An 11,849-nucleotide genomic window follows, 5' to 3' on the forward strand; every position below is an offset into this window, starting at 1 on the left:
ATACCATAAGTAAGCTTTCACATATAAAGCTTAACACCTGAAGAAGTAACTTTTCGAACCAGACTCAAATCTCACAACTGTTTCAAATATCACAATACTCGAATCATCGACATAGACGTATGCAATGGTTTCTCATATTCAACTCGTTCTGATCAAACGAATACTTCAAACTCTTGTAGTCACTTACACACACAAATCTCGATCCGAATAATTAGTGCCTTCAAATTTCCCAAACAGCAATAACAACTGCCAACTCTAAATCTTGTGACAGATAAATCCTTTCAAAAATCTTAACTTTTATAAAAGCATAAACCACCACTTACCCCTTTCTGCATTAGAACTTCTTGCAAACCCAACAAAGACACATCTCAAAACACCAAAAACAGTTCTAACAGATCCGGCAAAATCAAAATAAGAATGATAGTCAACCTCCTCTTAACCCTTGAACATTCACTTCACTCGACCAAAGACTCACACAAGGAAACTTAGCAAACAACTTCTTCTTCCCAACACGGACAAAAAAATTCTCAAGTACTTAGCATGATCATCCTCACACTGATGATACCTATACCTCAATTCAAACTTGCAACACAAACAAGCTCAAACCAATTTAATCCATCAAAATATCAATCCTCGAAAGTGGATACTTTTCCTTAATTGTCACTTTTCTCAATTGTCTAAAATCGACACAAAGCCTCACTGAACCTTCCTTCTTAGCCAACAAAACACATTCACCCTACGGCGACACACTCGAACGAACAAACCTCTTCTCAAGAAAATCCTTAAGTTGACTCCTCAACTCTTTCAACTCAAAAGTTGGCATCCGATACGGAACCCTCGACACAACAATAGTTCTAGGAACTAAATCCGTCAAAACAGAATTCCAAGACATAATTCCTCTTTCCGAAGATGAATCACTTAAACCTTCAAGAAACACTTATACAAATGTGCAACTATCCGCAATTCCCACAATCGCTCTTTCTCAAGAACATCCAAAGTCGTCGACAACATAAGCAACGTCGTACCACCTTGCACCGACTCATTCACTTCCAATATTATCAAACTAGCCAGATAAGCCTATCACGTCCAATACAATCCCGTCTACTATCAACAAGAGATTAAGGGTGATCAAGTCCTCAATTTGTCAATAGGTAGCCGACAATCATAATAGAGTATAAACTATCAGTACCAACAATAATAATATTCTTTTCCAACTTTTGCTCATAGCATAGAAGCACTATGATTCCATAATTCACAAATCTCTCAAGATCATCTGAACCAGCTAACACCGACGTCTGGTAGCTACGTACCAAAACACTTCTAACAAATCATAAGAATAGAATTCTTGAGATCCTACTCAACTCTTCATACTCCTAATTCTCACTCGAGTTCCAAAACGTTTCCAACAACGTCAATAACTCCTACAACAAAGTCTACCACAATACTTTCCTTAATCATTGATCCAACAACGACACTTCACACAAGGCTACTCAAACAACAACTTCATAGTCCATCAGTAGCGTTAGAGCATCACAACTTTCTAAATTCCATTCTTTAGAAATAACAAAAATATACTCCGAGACACTCCAACCTGATTAACAATCAAAGTCTTAAGTCCAAGTCGCCTTCACTTCAGAAAACAACAAATTCCAACAACACTAGTACTGCTGCCCTCAGTAACATACTAACATCTTGCAACTGAAACATATCCAAGAAGCATATCTTCTCCCCCACTTAGCTTCAAACCACACCTGCATACAACTGACTAGAGGCACAAGAAGTACTGACAGTGCTCCACACACTTATCACATACTGAGGAATTAAACAACATTAGACAACACTGGCCGGACAGACCGACCTGCTCTGATACCACTCATGTAACACCCCAATTCTACCCAAAGCATTTAGGCAAGAAAATATCAGAGTATTAAAATTTCATACAACACAATCAGGATGTTACACTAAGTAACCAAACAAACACCTAGAAAACAAACGGACATCAACGATGCCAAAAGCATACACACCTGCCAATAAAATGATACATAACACACGGAAGATATGAACATATATATATATATATATATATATATATATATATATATATATATATATATATATATATATGTATAGCTCTCACTCTCAAAGAGGAGTTTTCCAAAATAAAGCGTTTACTGTACACATCAGCACATCATCACATATACATGTTCAAAGAGTCATATACAAATAAATAACAACAGACTCCCGACTCCCCGGTGTTACGTATCAGAGCGACCGACAAGACCAACTGGAGAACTACCTCTTCCAAAAGACTCCCAAGGCGGCTAATCTGCAGGATGCCACTCAAGCATCAAATCAGCAGAAGGGTGAGAATATAATTCATAATGAAAGCATGACAATTATAGTAATGCCAACAAGTATCTTCAAGAATCATACAACAAAGTAATCCACTAAGTCAACCACAATCAATATATAAGTAATGCGACACATGAATGGTAACATAAATTATAAAGACTGACGATGATGAATGAGACTCGACTATGCATATGCATGTGGTACCAAATCCGGAGTAAAACTCCTCCTTGTCATTATGACAAATACACCTGCCGAGCATTATGCTGGGACTTTATTCCACTCAGGAAGCCCGCAGGCTGTCGTCATCGAGCACGCAGCTCCCACTGATGACCTCTTGCCACTCAGGCTAATATACCGTTACCGAGCATTAAGCTCCTACTGGTAACCATTGCCCGCAGGCCATCTGTTAACAGCATTCCGCCATTAACGTATTGAAATGTTATGCTGTGCAAATATATGACTCTACTACACGACAACAACATCATCAACTATATAACACGATCATACACTCACGTTACATCGTTTATATTCTATCCAAAAGGATACATCACCGATTAATAACATCGTTATCAATTACATCACACCATAATTACCACACAGGCATTAATAAGCACACAACACACATTCACCGTCAAAACATACTGGCCACATCGGCATAAATGATCGCATAATTGCATCACCTCAAATTAATATTGGCCATTGGCCCACAATTCCATCAATACATCATCAACAAGTTGTAATAACAACAATTCAACAATGATAATACATCATTCTCAAAACAACAATTACTTGCCATAAGGCCACACATCATGTTAATAACAAACAACCAAACATTGTCACATATCAAGAATGAACATTGATTAATATATAACACATGTGAACATGATCTCATGTTATCGACAACTAATCACATGCCTCGTACCAATACGATAACATTCACACAACACATCATCATGATTTATCATGCACTAGTTCACAAAACCATTTATGAAAATCAACCAACCACTACTACATCCTACATCATTAATAATTACCACCAAGCACTATGATTATTTACCAATCATATCGCGCATATAAACAATTATGTGTTTTCATCAAATACCCTCATAACCAATTAATAACAAGCTAACCAAGCCTATACTATCATATAGAACATCCAACTAGCTTCCTAACACTTCGAACGGCGTATGAAATGGAGCTACGAATCAAAAGTTACAAGGTTTCAAAGTTGGATAATTGAACATACTACACAACTCATCACTTGATCCTAATAAAATAATGGGATACTACATACTATGAATCATTTAATTAGATAATAATATAGTTCATTGTGTTAGCTTTCCAACACTTCGAACGGCGACAAAATCGGAGTTACGGTTCAAGAGTTACGAAGTTTCAAAGTTTTGGAAAAACAGAAAATGCTGTTGTCCGCTTCAGCTCCGCTCAGCGGACCCTCACAGAGATTTTTCTGCAAAAGAACCTCCGCTCAGCGGACCCACCTCCGCTCAGCGGACCTGCGTAAATCCAGAAAAAATCAGAACGAACCAGAACGGTTCTAACCCTCTTATACCCACCAAAACCACTCCAAAACATCATTATAACACCAATACAACACATACAAACCATAGAAACAACCTAACATCAAACTTTTCATGGTTGATTCATCAATTTATCTCAAAACCTAACATTTTATCCAAACTCAATCAAGCCATAGAAATGGAAAAGAAAGCATGATCAATGAAGGTATCTATCATCATACTACACATACACACCACAAAATCATGTTTATAACTTCTAAACTCACAAAAATCACAATCCACCATTGTTGTCCAAGCACAGAAATGAACAAGAACAATAACAAGACTATAAGAATCATACATCCAAGATAAATTAGATTCACCCCCTTACGTTGCTATTGTGACGATCGGCAATCGATTCGGTTGAGAATCCTCCACTTTCTCTTGTTTTTCCCCTTTGCTCTTCTTCTTCCTCTCTTCTCTTCTTTCTTTCCTTTTTCTTTCCATCCTCTTTCCTTTCTCACAAATATCTCCTTATAAGGAAAATATCTATCCCGCGAAAATGACCAAAATGCCCCTACGCTCAAATATCGTTCAAACGCCCCAAAACGCGGAGTATTACCTTAATGATATTTCTAGTACCAAAAATATGAAAACCTTCAATTAAATATTAGTCCGCCATCCCGAACTAATACCGACTAAAACGACTCCAAAAACGGTAAAATTCCAATAAACGTCACAAATGTCCAAATCAAGTATATACTTATTTTTTCGGGCGTTACACAAGGACCCACAGGCTTCTTAAAAGCATTCCCAGCTTCCTCTTGAGCTTGTATACAAGGACCCATCAGGTTTCTTATAAACATAGGAACAGGTCTTTAGTAACCTTTTAGCCTATCCTGGTGAGTTTCTTCTATTCTTTAAACCATATTTTAAACAAGCTAAGAATGTTTCAATCTCACATTGAGTACACCTTTTGGAATGAGAGACATGGACAGTCTCTGTCACCCTTATCTTCATTAATCTTCCTTAGCAGAGTCCAGGTTTCAATGAATCTATCCTTAATCAGAGTCAGCCTTAATCTCGGGCTTTAAACAAGAAGTCTCAATTAGATAATCTTTCTACTGTCATTCATACATCCCTGGAAAGGGTTAGCTTCCAAAAAATCAGTCTTTTAATAGATAATTTCACCAGCTCAGTCAAAACCCCTGGAAAGAGTTAGCTTCCAAAAAATCAGTCTTTTAATAGATAATTTCACCAGCTGAGTCAAAACCCCTGGAAAGGGTCAGCCTCCAAAATTACTCCTTAAATCCAAAACCCTTGGAAAGGGTCAGCCTCCAAAACTACTCCTTAAATCCAAAATCCCTAGAAAGGGTTAGCTTCCAAAAAAATTAAACTTTCAAAAGATAAAATTCTCCAGCAGAGTAAAAACCCTTAAAGAGTCAGCCACAACCTTGGGCTTTGTACAAGGCAGATAATAGAGTCTCCTCAGTGAGTCCTTCATCATCAAGTAGCCACAACCTTGGGCTTTGTACAAGGCAGATAAACCACATTTCATGTGTCAAAGATTCCTAACCTCTAGGTTCTTTTCCCCATAGAGTCATCCATACTCAGTTTCTTTAAGAGTCAGCCACAACCTTGGGCTTTGTACAAGGCAGAAAATAATGACTTCCCTAGCTAGAGTCCGCCACAACCTCGGGCTTCATACAAGGCAGAAAATAATATACTCCCTAAGTAGAGTCAGTGTAAATATATATATATATATATATATATATATATATATATATATATATATATATATTCCCCAATTAAGAGTCAGCCAAAATTATGGGCTTTGTACAGAACACCAAATAAAATCCATCAAAATAAACACTCTCCAACTAGAGTCAGCCTCAATTATGGGCTTTGTACAGAACACCATAACCTTTTAGTTTAAGTTAATCCCCAGTGGAGTCATCTCTCAGAGTGAATAAAATCAATCAATCAAAAATACTCAAGCTTGGGCCTCATACAAGCCAGCTAAAGTCAAATCTTTTATACAGTAGATAGATATAGCTTATTGTTGATGCAGGCATAGCAGCAAGCAACAAAAGTTTTGGAAATATTGATCCAGGATTTATCGTGTCCACAGAGATGTAGAGATGCCATTCAATAGTTTCTATGGTTTCGAGCTCGGGATTGAATGAGCAAAAAGTAAACAAAGATATAGATAGTAAAAGAGTAAACACTTTCTTAGAAGAGAAATAACTTATCAGGAATATAAATATATTCACTCTTCACAAACATACACTTACCAACCCGTTATACTCAACCTACGATACTCATCTATGTCATCACGTATCTCTCACATAAGCGTCCATCTCTGGAGCACAAACGAGATCATCTCACAACTAAGGTTATCTCTAACGCGAAGTCGCGAGAACATCAGTATTCTCGTGTCGGCGATCTCTCGCGCGCCACTCAAACACGAAAGCATTAAGAACAGATACAAACAGTGAATGCTAGCTCTAAATCTATCTCAAGAGTTCAGAAACTAACAGATAATCATCCTAGATAAAGATTCAAGCAGTTTATCTCTAAAGCAACTCAAATCTCCAGCACAGAGCAAAAATCCAGGATAACATAAACACAGATTTATAAAGCAAGTTAAACATGACATTATAATCGGTAAATATACATAAGATTCGAGTAACTATACAAACAAAACCAACAAAAAGAAATACACAGAGAATAGAAGAGATAAACCAAACATCTCGCGGGTTGTCAGCTCCGGTTGATGAGAAATCCACCTCCAATCATCCAAGTGCATGACCCGGTATTGTTTTCTAAGCTATTCCTACTCTAAGAATGAAAATGATGGAGTTGGAACCATAAACTCTCCAAAACCATAACCCTAAAATGGTTCAATTGAAGAAATATATAGACAATTCTGCGCAGGTTCGCTAAGCGGGCAAACCTCGCTGAGCGGACTACACTTATTACAAAAATATCTAGAACAGTAAACAGGGGTCCGCTCAGCGGCCAGAACTCCGCTTAGCGACCAGGAAAATTGGTTTGCCACTGGAAAGCGTGCTGGACGGGCGCTCAGCGGAGCTTGCTGAACAAAACTTCTCCAAAATGGCTCCAAAATTGCTCCAAAGTGCCCCAAACTTGCTCGCTTCATTCCAAGCTTCCCAAAATATAAAATACCTACAAAAACATAAAGAAAACCTAGTAAATGATACATAAAACAAATGAAAACTAAAGTAAGCTAATATATACATAAAAGTGGGGATTTCATTACAAAATTAGAATGAATAGAATCGATAAGTGCCACAATTATATACTCAAAATAACAACATTTTGGCACTTATCACTTATCTCTATGGAGAGATCTTTCTCCTATCTCACCACATTCAAACAAACAAACATTACACTACATTTTAATTTTAATCAGTCTCCCATTTAGGATTTTGAAAGGCATGCTCTGGCAGTAAACCCAGGCATGTGGTAACTTTCCTTAATTTGGATGAGCATCTTTCTTTCATTCAAGACGCAGTTGACTGGTATACTTGCACATACACAAGTAATTTCCCCCTCTTGAATGAAATGAATTATGTTATTCTGTCACTCTTTTAATGTTTGTGGTGGAATAGTAGAAATACCTCTCTGTAAAGATGATTTCATGTCTCTTTACTGTAAATAGAGATTTAATTCAAGCTTCAACCTTGAGCTTTAAGCAAGGCACTGTTGCACCCCAAAATTTGCCCATCCAATTTTTCTACTAGCTAGCTTATTGTTCTTAACTTCATTTGCATTTTAGGTCATCTAACATATCATGCAATCTGGTTTATGATCAAGGATGTAGGTAATTAAGGTATCCATGGTCTCAAGGCCCCTCTTCATTCAAGGATGTCAAGCTACAACATCTTTATCAAAATTCCTTAAGAACATCAAGTGCATATTGTTTCATCGGGGATTAAAAGAAGTTTACTTGGTATTGTACTTTGGTTGTTTCCCACATCTCTAGTCATCAATTTTATATCTCAAGAGAAAATTAGAGTTTTGGTTAATTACTTAAGTTTATCATTGGAGTTTATTAATTGGAGACGGACTTAGGTGGATCCAAGTTGCTTGAGCTTGCAAAATTGGAGGGCGTAGAAACAAGTTCCAAGGTCTGTATCATTATGGTCACTCAAGTAGCATTTATCATCATCCAACTTTATTCACAAAGGCCAATGTCATTTAAGATCCAATTCATTTGTTAAGATTCAACTTCAAAGTTCAATTTATCTGAGCATTGTCAGAGCATGGTCAAATACATTATTATCCAAGTTTCTTCATCCAAATATTTCACCAAAGTCCATTTATGTTCATGACAAATCATCAAAAGTCAACATACAAGAATACACTTTTATAAATCCATATCCAATTGCACATTACACCATTTGAATACAAAAGTTATTTCTATTCTTGTAGCCAAGCCTTGGTTCCATCTCTTGTTCCATCTTCAAACCTCTTTTCGTCATCCATCATTTTCCATCTTCAATCCTCATAAACTCCTACTGCACCAGCAAAACAGAAATGGTGTTATCATGCATCCCTACACATCAGCATACATACACATCAAAAAGAAACCATTTGTGTTCACACCAGTTCAGAATGTACACAAATAAATCCAAACTGCACTAGTATAAAAGCCCTGCATAAACAATAAGAAAATCAGCATTCATTCACTATATTAAACCAAACCTTTCCTAACCACTTTTTAAACCAATTAACACTCAACCCTATAACAGAAATACTAACTGTTAACCAACTCATAACTGTCACCATCAATTCACTAACTAACTCTAACCATCTCAGCCCTCCATCCATAACTAACCCCTAACCGAAAATCCAAACAAAACTTCCCTAACTTCTCTAACAGAATTTCCACATACCAAACTAAAAACAGTTCCAACTATCAATAACCGCATATAACTAACCTGTTTCATTACTCACCTATAACTAACTCAAACAGAATCAGTTACTCATTCTAACAAACTCTAACAGAATATGCTAACTAACCAACAGCTCCATAACAAACTAACTGAAAGTGAACAGAATCATTGAGAATTATTCAGCAGGAGAAGGTTCAGAATGTGACAGAAAAAGTCAAGGGACTTACCTCTATATAATCATCATCTTCTGCAGTGCTTCAGGTTTCAACCATTTTCTTCAATTCCTCCATAACTCTCCACCATCTTTACCTTCTCTCCACCATTCTTCCTTCTGGACTTTCACTCTCAATTCACTATCTCCGCACCATTTCCATCTTCATCATTCATCAAAGTTCAACTCTCCATCATCTTCATCGCTTCACACTCCAATTTCCATCTTCTTCCCCTCAAAATCTCTAAACCTTCACTCTCAAAAACCCTATCTTCTTTAATCTTCATCACCTCATCAACCTACAAATCCTCCACTGGTTTTTCAATCTGCATCAGCTTCTTCACGACTTCACTTCACTCCATCATTCTGCACAACTCAATCTTCATCATTCACAAACCATCACCACCTTCATCATTCAATCAAACCTCCAATCACCATAGCCAAACACATCAACAACCTTCAATCCTCATTCATCGAAGCTTCTTCCATCTCCTTCAATATCCAATCCTCAATCCTTCAATCACCTCAATTAGTCAACAAAATCGTCAGAAAAAAGGCTAACAGAAACGAGAGGGCAGAAACGAGAGCTTGTTCATGGCGTTGGCCGGAGTTTTGATCGGAGACGGTGAGACTCTCCGCGCGTCGTTCATGAAGAGGAAGAGTGCGAGGCAATCGATGATGATGAGGCGGAGGATCTGAATCGGAGACGAAGAGACGAGAGAATTGTTGTCTCGCGGTTGTTTCGTGACGGCGATAGAGAGTTTGATGGTTGTTTCGTGACGGCGATAGAGAGTTTGATCGGAGAAGAAGGGCAGAATCACCGCCGCCGCTTCATCTTGCTCGTGAGAGGAGAAGAGTTCTTTGCCGAGATTGAGGGTGCGAAGAGAGATATTGAGTGGTGTCGTTGGTGGATGGCCGATCGGAGAGGGTGAATTTCTCCGGCGCCGCTCAGGTGCGCCATTCGCGAGAGTGAGAGACGAGTAGGGAAGGGGGAACGACGCAAGGTTCTAACCCTAATCCCTTTTCTTTTTTCATTTCAATTTATTTTTCTTTTTCATTTCAATTTGTTTTCTATTATTAATTAACAGAATGAATTAATTAAGTTAATGGAGAATGTTAACAGAAATTCAGTCTCTGATTTAATGTCATTAATTGTTGATTAAAGTTGTGATAATTTGGACTAATCTGAATACTAATAAACTCTATTGGGCCGTAACTGCTAGCACACACCCCTGGCCCATTGTCTTCATTTTTGACATAAGAGAAAACTGTCACAATAAAACTTCTTTGGGCCATACGAATTTTTCAGATTCACACCCCTCTGTTTACTTTGTTTCCATTAATATTTTTAGGTTCTATTAGTTTTCTTTGCCATTTCTTTTTAGTGAATAAAAACTGATTTTTTCCTATCATTTTGAGACTTAAATACATGTTTTGACATATAAAAATAATCAACAAATAAACATTAGTTTAGGCTTTTATTTCATTTCTTTTTGCTTGATCAAATTCTTGTCTTTTTGGCACATAAAAAACCATAAAAATAATAGTATTTTAAATTCGATTTTTGTACTATTTTGCATTGTTCACTTTCATGTCTTGTACCATATTTTCAAGTGTTTATGTTAGCCACTTTACACTAATTTTTGTATCGTTATTTACTTGTAATTTTTACTTGTAATTTCGATCTCCGCTTATGCTTATACTTTCATGCCGCTTTTTGCTCCTAACCATTAGGTAGAAACCATGACAACATTAGGAATTAGAGGTTCCCATCATATTAGGCTAGTTTTCATCTTAGGCTAGTTTTGTTTATTTTCCTTTTCAACTTTAAAACACTTAACAAAGGAAGAGGCGAATCACATTAAAAGTGGGAGAGAAACGAGTGGGATTTATTCCCTAATCTGTTTCTCGAACACTTAGTGAGAGAGAAATGAGTGGGATCCATTCCCTAATCTGTTTCTCGATCACTACAAAGAGAAATGAGTGGGATTCATTCCCTAATCTGTTTCTCGATTATTAGAGAAATGAGTGGGATTCATTCCCTAATCTGTTTCTCTATCCATGTAGAGAAATGAGTGGGATTCATTCCCTAATCTGTTTCTTTGACATCATACATTCTATGTGATTCCACTCGCAGATTAATTCCCCTTAAAAAACACTCAACCAAAAACATCTAAAATATCTAATAAAGGCTCAGACCTAAACAAAGTGATGAAGTGGTGCGAAGCCTTGTATTGGGTTTTGTTCATCATGGAATTACCATAAAAAACACAAACCAATCTTCTCTCTTTTCTCTCTTGCCTCCGAGGCATTCTTTCTCTTGCCTTCAGGGCATTCTTTCTCCTAATCGGACACGTTATTTCCGCTCCATTCCCAGCTTAAGACTCCAGAGGTCGAGCAGCGGAGTGCGAATATAACGTCGTTCACTAAAAAACACAAAACAAATAAAAACTAAAGAGCCGAACTACGGCGCTCTGATTCCCGAAAGGGATACGTAGGCATCAAGTCGCGGGGCTTGAACGAGCACAACTATTTATAAACCTTATTTTCCCCGTGTTTCTTTTCTTTCATTTGCATGCATTTCCTTAGTAATTAAGCTTTAGATTTATACACCCTTAGAATAGAACAAACATAGGTGGATACCATCGAGTACGATGGGCGTGAGGGGTGCTAGTACCTTCCCCTTGCGTAACCGACTTCTTACCCGATCTTTGGTCGAAAGACCTTCTCTTATCCATTCTTTATTCCAGGTTTTCTGATATTCCTTTCCCTCTTTGGGATAAATATATTGGTGGCGACTCTGTTGTTCATTTTTCGCGAGCGTGCGACAGCTGGCGACTCTGCTGG

The 11,849-nt window shown here is 37.4% G+C and overlaps 1 long non-coding RNA gene across 1 annotated transcript; it reads right to left on the reverse strand.

The window, feature by feature from the left end:
* Positions 1 to 8,199: 8,199 nt before the first annotated feature.
* Positions 8,200 to 10,092, reverse strand: LOC131611842 (uncharacterized). Its single transcript, XR_009287191.1, has 2 exons — positions 9,019 to 10,092; positions 8,200 to 8,451 (listed from the first exon to the last, which is right to left on the reverse strand). It is a non-coding gene; the product is annotated as an uncharacterized LOC131611842 (long non-coding RNA).
* Between the last annotated feature and the right edge of the window lie 1,757 nt (positions 10,093 to 11,849).

This window comes from Vicia villosa, linkage group LG6 (assembly GCF_029867415.1).
Source record: "Vicia villosa cultivar HV-30 ecotype Madison, WI linkage group LG6, Vvil1.0, whole genome shotgun sequence".
In the NCBI taxonomy this organism is placed as follows: domain Eukaryota; kingdom Viridiplantae; phylum Streptophyta; class Magnoliopsida; order Fabales; family Fabaceae; genus Vicia; species Vicia villosa.